Here is a 10,659-nt window from a genome sequence, read left to right as displayed (position 1 = left end):
AGCAGGCCAGGCAGCATCAGAGGAGCAGGAAAGCTGACGTATCGGGTCTAGACCCTTCTTCAGCTTTCCTGCTCCTATGATGCTGCTTGGCCTGCTGTGTTCATCCAGCTCTACACCTTGTTATCTCATGCTCTCATATTGCCTTTGTTTCTTTTGACAATTATATTTGGATCCCCTCTCTGTCAATGCCTTCGTCAGCAGGAACAGTTTCATCCTCTCTGCTCTTGCCCAGATGCCTCAAATCTTCTGTCAAATCTCCTCTTGACCTTCCTGTTCTCTGAGGAAAACTGCCCTAATTTCTCCAATTTATCTTCATGACTGGGATTCCTCATCCCTGACCCATTTTCATAAGCCTTTCTCTCTAATGCTTTCACATCGTTGCTTCAGTGTGGCACCCAGGACTGTGAACGCAATACTCTAGCAGAGGCTGAAGCGATGCCCTGTACAAGTTCAACATAGTTACGGTTAACACAACCAGAAGTTGCTGGAGAAGCTCAGCAGGGCTGGCAGCATCTGTGGAGAGAAATCAGAGTTAATGTTTGGGGTCAGGTGACCCTTCCTCAGAACTGTTACGGTTAAAGCTGCCACCAACAATCTTGGGAGAAGTGGGGCTGGGTGGGTTGGGAAGTGTGGGGATCAGCCAGGATCTGTATGAATGCCTCAAACCCCACCACTGCTAATACCAGCCCTCCCCCCACCTCCCCACCAGGTAGGGATCAGCGGAGATTTCAAACCTGGGATCTTTCCTAGGCCTGTGTCCAAACTATTGCAAATATTTGCACTGGAGTGCAAGGGAACATCCGGCCAGTCATTTTATTGTGTCTTCGGGAAAAAAATCAGTTGCAGACTGCCATATTGCTGGCTCTTGTGTTTTAGGAGCCAGGTTCCTCCGAGTTGCAGCAAGACTGAGGCCATTTAGAGCTCGTTTGGCTTGTGTTTGATTTGAAATGCAGCTGACAGTAAGCATATGGTTTTACTCACTCACTAAGAATGTGGGAGTTTCCTCTCAGTACAGACTGGAGGCTCAAACCTGGGAACTTTCACAACTACGTTTTCTTTTTAACCGAGTCAGTTACTGAGGGTGAGTGTGGGGGATTTGGGAAGCGGCGAAAGGCTGGTGACAGTGCCTCACAGAACAAGCTGTTGCATAACAGCAGACGCTAGTGCCAACCATGAAATAAATCCTGGAGACAGAGAAAACGAACTGAATCCAAGGATGTGATAGTGAAACCCCATTCAGCCCTGGGATGGGAAGGCATGTGTTCATCAGGGGAAATCCCTTCCACTGGTAGAGGGCTCAGGGGCCAGAGGATATGTAGAATGACATAGTATAAAAGGAGGCCATTCAGCCCACCTTCAGAATGCTGACCCTGCTTGCCTGCTGTTGCCCAGAACCCTGCAGAGCTTTTCCCTCTTCAAGTTTTGAGTTTATATGGTGATTTATGGTCTGGAATGCCCCAACGTAAGGGGCAGACGTCAGCTGATCCAATTCCTGAAGAGAATTAAACATACATGCAAAAAATAAAGATTTGCAGGGCGATAGGGAAAGAGCAGGGAGGGGTGGTGGATAAATTTAACAACAACCCTTTCAAAGGGCTGGGATGGGAAAGTGAGGAATGTCGGATCAACCATGATCCTATTGAATGGCGATACCTGAGGGGCTGAATGGCCTACTTCTGTTCCTATTTTGATGGTCTAATGGTCTTATATGATCCAATTTACTTCTAAAATCTGCCTCTCAAGCAATGTATTCAAGATCCTAGTGACTTGTTGCAGAAAGACTTGTGCCACTGTGCTTTTTCCTCTTTCTGTTTGGCTTTCTCATTATCTGTTGTGTCTACTTTCCTGCCCAATGACCTCCAACCGGTCCCAAGTGTAGTGGAAAGAGAAGAGGAAAATTTAAATGTGGCAAAGTGCTTTCCAGCTGGTAAAGTACTTTCCTCTGTGAATTTTGCAAGCACCACAGGCAAACCGGTGCACAGCAAGATCTCACAAACAGCAGCTGTGGCAACAACCCGATACAGTGTCTTCTGCAAGGTCTGTCGAGGAGTTCAGTATTGACCAGGGCATGGGGAAAGAGTGCACCTTCTCCCGTTTTAGATATTGTCATGGGATCCTTTGCCGGAGGAGCGGACAGGGCCTTGAATTAACATCTCGCCTGAAGGAAAGCACTCTCTGTCTGCACAGCATGGGAGTGACAGCCTGCTGTAAGTGCTCTGGTCTTTAGAGTGGGATCCAAACCCACAGGCGCTGCAGGGCAACCATCTGTGGCATCATTGACCCAGAGTGGCAGACAAGTGGGGAGGTGATGGCCTAGTGGTATTATCATTGGACTGTTAATCCAGCGACCCAGGTAATATTCTGGGGATCCAGGTTCAAATCCCGTCCGCGGCAGATGGTGGAATTTGAATTCAATTCAAATGTGGAATTAAGAGTCTAACGGTGATGTTGATTGTTGGGGGGAAAAGATGTCCCATCTGGTTCACTAATGCCCTTAAGGGAGGGAAACTGCTGACCTTACCTAGTCCAGCCTACATGTGACTCCAGACCCACAACAAAACAGGTGACTCTTAACTACCCTCTGGGTAATTAGGGATGGGCAATAAATGCTGTCCTAGTCAGCAATGCCCACATCCAGTGAATGAAAAACAATAAAAAAAGGCATCCCAAAGCCACGTGGAAGAAACGCAGAGGAACAGTGTGCCTAGAGATCTTGGTGCTGGGAGACAGAGAGAGAGATGAAGAGAGAAATCTTACTCCCAACAGCCAGAGTTGCATTTCAAACCCAGATCTCAAAGGCAATCATATAATGTTGTAACTCAACGCTTGGCCCACTTACTCCTTTAAAAACACAATTCTTGTTGCTTTTCATGCTAAACGCCTGACATCTTCAATACAGGAGTCAAATATCCCTCGAGCAGAGGAGGATTGAAAAGAGAAAGGGTCGAATTCTGTGATTCCTTCTCCTGTTTTTTATTTGACATGCTCCGAGTATGAAAGGCACATTGTGACTTGCCCTAGATATATGTAACGGCCCTGTCAAAGCTCCCCTTTGTTAGGATTCCACTGCAAGAGGAGGAGGGAAAGGTAGAAACAGCAGTTGGGATGAGTCAGGTATTGTTGCTCGACACTGCAGCTGTGACATCTGCTAAAGCAGGTGTGTGAAACTCTCTGGTGCTATGTGGGAAATCTGCTCAGAGGCTCCAGAAAGCGCACCTTTGAAATTAGCAGCAGTGTTGACAGGTGTCTGTGCTGTTGAGGTAAAGATATATTTGTGTAGAACGTCAGTGGCAAAGAAGATACATATTATTTTTAAATACTGAGTGCTCAGCAGGAAGGATTTGAATTCCTTTCCTGGTCTCCCCATTTGCATGATAAACTCCTGATTGTTCCCAACAATGCAGGGTTGTGAACTTCACAGGGAAAACAAAAGAGCAAAGACACACTGAAGATGCTGGAAATACTCAGCAGGGCAGGCAGCAGTGATGGAGAGAAAACCAGAGTTGGTGTTTCAGTGGAACTGATCAGCATTTCCTGTTTCTGTTTTAAGATTTCAAAGGTCCACAGTCTTGTGCTTTCGAGATAGAAATCAGAGTGTCTGCCTTCACCAATTGTTTGGTGGGTAACAGGGGGTTGCTGGTGGATTGATCTTAGTCTGTGAGTGTGAGTGTGTGTAAGTGTGTGCTTGAGAATGTGTGTAAGTATGTGCGTGAGAATGTGTGTGTTAGTGTGAGCATGTGTATGCATTAGAGTGTATGTGAAATGTGTGTGTGAGTGAATGTGCGTGCATTAGTGTGTGGATGAATGTGTAAGTTTGTGTATGAGTGATTGTGTATGAGAAGTGAGTGTGTGAATATGTGTGTGTGTGTGATTGAGTGTATGTATGTGTGTGAGTGCATGTGTGCATGTGTGTGTGCACGTGATTGTGTGTGTGTGTGCATGCGTGATTGTGTGTGTGCGTGTGTGCGCGTGCGTGATTGTGCATGTGTGAGTGTCTGTGTATGTGTCTGTGTGTGTCAGAGAGAGAGAATTGGGCACAGTTGGGATAACTCTTGTGATTGAATAGTCTGCAATTAATTTTAAGCATGCCTCTTAGCAACCAGACTTCAAAGGCTTCAATTTTCTACTTCAGATCTTTACTCATTGTTCTGATTTCTGACGAAAGTGGGTAGAGCATCTTATGAGATTTTCCTTATCAGAAGATTGCATTTTCCTTTTGTTACAAAAACACAGAATTACTTCTGGCTATCTCTGCCCTTTTTCTGAATTTGGTGGCACCATCGACCATCTTCTGTTGCCATTTGTCGGTGAGTGCATTATATTTCTCCTGCATGAGGAAGGTGACTTCAGTGCGTTTGTGGCTGAGGTGATATCACAGGGTCCCGGTCTTTATGTCACAGCAGGGCTTCTGCATGCAGAGCTGCTAAAGCAGGGAGGCAGAAAGGCAGCTCTCCACATACCACAGGTGTTCAGGTGTGGCTCTGCAGTTAGTGCTCACAATACTTGAGCTCAGACTCCAGGTTGACACCATGTTGATGTTAATGTTAATTGTATCATCAGGCGGAGGGTAAACACTGATTAAGTATTCTGAGCACATACAGAGCAGGACTGTTATTTTAAGGAACTGCTCCTTAACCTTTGGTTACACTGAATCCCCACACTCCTACCTTTTGGACTTCTGGTGACGAGAGGTGAGCAAGTTGGAGGCTCTCCTTGGCCTGGCATAGGCATCCATTTGTTAGAGCTGCCTGCATGTTGTCTGTGGTTATGGCTGTGCCTGAGCATCCCTGGAGCTTGCTTGAGATCTGCTGTGACCAGTGGGCACCGCAGGACTGGAGTGCATTGTCTATGGAGAGAGGGTAAACCATTTAGGACTGAGATGAGGAGACATTTCTTCACTTAGAGAATACGAGCCTGTGGAATTTCCTACTGTACAAAGTAGTAGGGGCCAATACTGAATGATTTCAAGGAGTTGGATGTAGCACTTGAGGCTAAAGGGATCAAAGGATATGGGAGACAAGCAGAACAGGCTACTGAATTGGATGGTCAGCCATGATCATAGCGAATAACAGAGCAGACTTGAAGGACTGAATGGCCCACTCCTCTATATTTCTATGTCTCACCCTCCACAACCAGATTTTTATTTAAATTTTAAGTCCGCTATGAAGATTTCATTTTTGTAACAGTGTCCCTTTAGTCGGCAGTTATTTGTAAATTTGGTATAATTTTTTTAACTTAACTTTGAGTTTTTCAGAAGAGTACAAAGAGAGATTATTGGGATTAGTGAGTAGAAGGTAGCCATATCTCAAGCTACATTCTGTAAATGAAGGAAAGATCAAGGAAAAGATTTGAATCAGTTTTCTCCTTTCCCGTATGGTTTGGGTTCCATTCATAACGCTGTATACGCAATACAAAAATGTTACCCCTGACCGGTAAATACTCCCTCAGTACTCCATGGGAACTTCATTCTGGAATAGGTGCTCAGGTATTTAGAGTGGGGTTTTAAATTTCAAATAATGCCAAGAAAGAGTTCGCATTTTTGCAAAGCCATTCACAACCCCAAGATATCCCAAAGCTCTTTACAGTCAATAAAGCACTTTTGCTGTACATTTGGAATTATAGTTGTAACTGGGATAATGCATCAGTGAAATTTAGGATCAAATCTCAGTGTCCAGCACTGGATATCCACAGGGCTGTCTGTGATCAGGCCACACAGAAACAGGAAGGAGATGGTTTTATACATATGTATAAATATAAAGATCAAGTATTTGGTATGCATTACATAGAATAGCAAACAGTCAGCCATGGTTTTAAGGCTGCAATTCATTTCCAGAGTCTCCTGAAATTTGTGAAATTTTTGAATATCACGTCTTCGAACACATTGAGTCAGAGATACCATAATTCGTTGATAGTTTTTTTTAACGCAAACTTGGGGTGTGGGCTTTGCTGGCCAGACTAACATTTATTGTCCATTCCTAATTGCCCCAAAGAAGCCAGTGGTGAGCTGCCCTCTTGCACCAATGTAACTGTACATTCACCCACTGTGCTGTTAGGGAGGGAATTCCAGGATTTTGATCCAGCAACATTGAAAGAACAACGATTTAGTTACAAGTAATGTTGTCTGCAATATTTTCTTACTGCTGCACAGACCTCTGAGGTAAATTGCAGCACATGGCTGCATAGCTTAGAGAGAATACAAGTTCCAAGTCAGAGTGATGTGCGTTCTATGTGTTGTACTTCTAGATGGTAGAAGTTGTGGAATTGAAAACTACTGTCAGAGGAATATGCACCACCCCCGCACCCCCCATCCGACATAGCACTTCAGTTAAGACCTTTAGCCAGTGGAATACATCCCAAAGCAAAATCAGTTTGCCATTTGCAGCTCTTCATCAGAATAATTCGTAAAAAATCTTGTTGAATTTTGCTTACACAAAGCCTGCATGTCTTAGTGGTAGATCTTTCAGCTCTCAGTGAGAAACTCCCAGTCAATATGTTGGTGTACCTTTAAGAGAAATGCTCATGACATCATCACTGTAGCATGGGATCTAATGGAATAAAGATCTCATACTCCATTGTATCCTGGGACCACTTAGAGCATGACACTCTAGAAAAAGCATGCTGCTCTGTGTAACTTAATAGCTTAATGTTAGCCCAGATATTTATGTGCCTGACAATGTGATATTTGTATATATTAGGCAGATGTGTTAAACATCTGTTGGATTCATCAATACAACCTTTTCCATGCTGTGTTTCTTATGTTACAAGAGATGTGGTAAACATTGTCGCTTCAGGTTAAAACACCAAAACCAGCATCGACGGCTTTGGTGCTTCCCAATACATAATTGGAGGAAGTTACTGCCCAACCACCACAGCAGTCCTATAGTTCTAAAGTATTTCCTTGGCTACAAAATACTTTGGGATTTCCTGAGGTCATGCAAGGTGCTAGCTCATCCTCGCATCCAACAGAATTGTTCCCATCCCAAGTCCACTCCAAGCATTCCACATAACTTAAAAAAGAATTAAATACTACGGAGGCTGAACATCTGAAACAAAGACAGAAAGTGCTGGAGAAGCTCGGCACCTTCAAGTCCATAGATCCCTGAAGGTATCAGCACAGGTGGGCAGGGTGGTGACGAAGTCATACAGGATGCGTGCTTTCATTAGCTGAATCGTGGAATACAGGAACAAGGAAATCTTGTTACAATTTCATAGGACATTGGTTAGGCCACTGTTAGAGCACTTTTGTACAGCTCTGGTCGCCACACTATTGGAAGGACGTGATTGTACTGGAGAGGATGTAGAGGAGATTTACCAGAATGTTGCCTGGGATGAAAACTGTCAGTTACAGGGAGAGACTGGATAGGCTGGCTTTGTTTTCCTTAGAGCAGAGGAGGCTGAGCGGGATCTGATTGAGGGATACAAAATTATGAGAGGCATAGTCATGGCAAATCCCTACAGCAGACATGTCTAAGACCAGAGGGTGTGAGTTTAAGTTGGGGGGTAAGTAGTTTAGAGGAAATCCGAGAAAGAATTTTTTTCACCCGGGGGTGATAGAGTATGGAATACACTGCCAGTGTGGGTAGTGATGGCAGGTACTGTCGCGTGCAGGTATTTAACAAGCATCTGGATGAGTACTTAAGATGCTTGAGAATGGTAGGCTATGCACCAAGTGCAGGTAAATGGGACTTGTGCAGTTTATGTTCGTTGGTCAGCATAGACATGGTGGGCGGAAGGGCCTGTTTCTGTGCTATGTAACTCCTTGATTTTAAGACTGGTAACACCTTTGCGGAGAGAAACAGAGTTAACGTTTCAAGTCCAATATGAGTGTCATGTACTGAAGAAGAGTCATTACCAGACTCAAAACATTAACTCCGCTTCTCTCTGCTGCCAGACCTGCTGAGTTTCTCCAGCATTTTCTGTTTTCATTCTGCTTTCTCCCCTGCTCGAACTGCTGGCCACCACATTTCTGAATACCATGGTTTGTCGTTGACAGCAGCACATATGATAGCTGCAGATGGTGTTTTTTTTTAAGAAGCCGTTTAATATACAGTGCGTAAAATAGCTAGCCATGCATGTAAAAGCAAGTCTTGTATTTGCATAGCACCTTTCAAAGCCTCAGGATACCTCTCTGCTCTTTACAATACTTTGGAAAGGTAGCCGTTCTTGTAAAGCAGGTGACAGTTTTGCACAGCAAGATCCCACAAACGAAGCAATCTGATTATGAACAGATCACCGGTTTCTGAAATTTCAATTGAAGGACAAATTTCAACAAGGGCGTTTCACCTACCCCTCTTCAGAATGGTCTGTCACCTCCACCTGAGAGAACAAACACAGCCTCCTTTAAGCACAACACCTTCAACTTTACAGAGACCTGCAGTTGTGTGTCAGTGTTGACTTCTCTGCTCAAGCCTCTGGAATGACATTTGAACCCATGGTCTGCTGTTTCAGAGGCAAGAGTCCTACCCTCTGAGACACAGCTTGCAACCAGGAGACAACGGAACAAAATAATGGTGCTGTCAGCCTCTACGAGCTGCCACATTTGTGATTGAATGTGGTTTCTGATGGGGCACACTGTTGCCAGTGGGTCTGATACTGACGCTTGTGTATTCCCATAGCTACCGGTAGATATCAGCTTCGTCTCAGTTGGTATTACACTGGATCTGAGGCTTGGGGTTCAAGGCTGACTTCAGCTCTCCATCCTGGCAGAAATTCCAGTACAGTACCAAGGGAATGCTGCACTGTCGGAGGTGCTTCTTTCGAGCAACAAATTAAGTTGCTGCTCCCTCTGCCTTCTCAGGTGGATGTGAAATATCCCATGGCACCATGTGGAAGAGAGCAGGGTAGTTCTCTCTAACTGACAACATTTATCAGTCAACATGGCGATGTTAAAAAAAAGAATGACAAAAAAATGATAGAGGAATCTGTTTATGAGGCAGAGAAAGTAGGGGAATCAGCGAGAGTCCAGGACCTGGAACAGATTTCAGTTCAGTCTGGGAGTTGTGTTGTGGGGGCTGGGAGGGTCTATGCTGGTGAAGGACTAATAGCTCCCAGCAGTGCCTGGAAGCCAGACTTTGCGGAGCCAAGGTCTAAGTTATTGGAATGCCGAAGCTTGTTCCATGCCTTCGTCTCTTCCTGCTTGCCAGCCATTTGTTCTTCAAGTGATGGTTTCATCGGAGAGCTGATGGCCAAGACTGAGGAATGGGGGAGGGGTTCAGGGTTGGTTCGGGGGTGGGGGGAGCGCGGTTAGCGGTGGTGGAGAGAAGGTTTGTGTGCACATAAATCTCTGTAAATTACTTTATCAGAGTGCGGGCAGATCGCAAGAATTTATAAGTGGAAAGGATGGGAAAGAGCTCAGCTCTATCCCACATTTCCTGGAGCTGGGAAAATTAAATGGTATTGGCAAAACAAAATGACAACTGCAAGGAAAGAAATCCGATCACTCCCTAATTTCTATCGTGTACAATGACCTAAATTGATATTTGCAGTTTTCCTTGCTGTATTTGAAGTCAGTTCCACATTTAGAGAATCTTTTGTAGTGTGGTTATTTTCCTTGTCTAGTAATCTAGAGTGCTGGACCTAAGTGTCCTCTTAATTGAAGTCACAATTCAGGATTTGGGAACAAAAGCATAATACTTAGAACTAAGGGAACGCTACACTGTCAGAGGTGCAGTCTTTCTTGCTGAGATATTAACACTGACACACCGTTTGTCTGCCTGGGTCGGGGTAAAGATCCCCAGACACTACTTTGAAGAAGAGCAAGTCAGTCCTCCCCCTTGTCCTGATCAATATTTATCCCTCAATCAATTGGAAAAAGCCAATCATATGGTCATTATCACATTGATTGTGGGAAGCTCGCTGTGTGTGTATTAGCTTCCACATTGCAACAGTGATTACACCGCAGAAACGGCAATATTTCGTTGGCTATAAAGCACTTTAAGAGGTCTGTTGCTTGTGAAAAGCACCTTGTAAATCAAACAAAAGTAACTAATAGTTTATTTTCCATTTCTAAAAATTTTTCATGGTGTGCAGCCCATTCGTTTGAAAGTACAGGAACTGCTTTTTTTTGGGGAGCTATGCTCGTATGTTAACTTAAAGGGGGCAATTTGTGAGCAGCCTGTGTGGATTCTTCCAGTCTGTTACACTGCAGAGTTTATTGGGAAAATTTAGCCTCCATAAATAATCCAGAGTTGCAAATTCAAATCTCACCTCATTGAAATACAGTTGATTAAACATATCGGGAATTAAAATCTAGTCATTGATCCTGGTGACCAAGATTCCATCAGATTTGCACAAAACCTGAAAGACTCTTTGATAACAAGGTGTAGAGCTGGATGAACACAGCAGGCCAAGCAGCATCAGAGGAGCAGGAAAGCTGACGTTTTGGGTCTGGACCCTTCTTCAGAACTGGGGGAGGGGAAGGAGATTCAGAAATAAATAGAGAGAGAGTGGGGTAGGCGGATGGAAGGTGGATAAAGGAGCAGATGGGTGGAGAGGAGACAGACAGGTCAAGGAGGTGGGGATGGAGCCAGTAAAGGTGAGTGTAGGTGGGGAGTTGGGATGGGGGTTGGTCAGTCAAGGGAAGACGGACAGGTCAAGGAGGCGGGGATGAGGCTGGTAGGTAGGAGGTGGGGGTGGGGGTTGAGGTGGGAGGAGGGGATA

The sequence above is a fragment of the Rhincodon typus genome, chromosome 19 (genome assembly GCF_021869965.1).
Source record: "Rhincodon typus isolate 14 chromosome 19, sRhiTyp1.1, whole genome shotgun sequence".
In the NCBI taxonomy this organism is placed as follows: domain Eukaryota; kingdom Metazoa; phylum Chordata; class Chondrichthyes; order Orectolobiformes; family Rhincodontidae; genus Rhincodon; species Rhincodon typus.
This window is presented reverse-complemented; position numbering follows the sequence as displayed.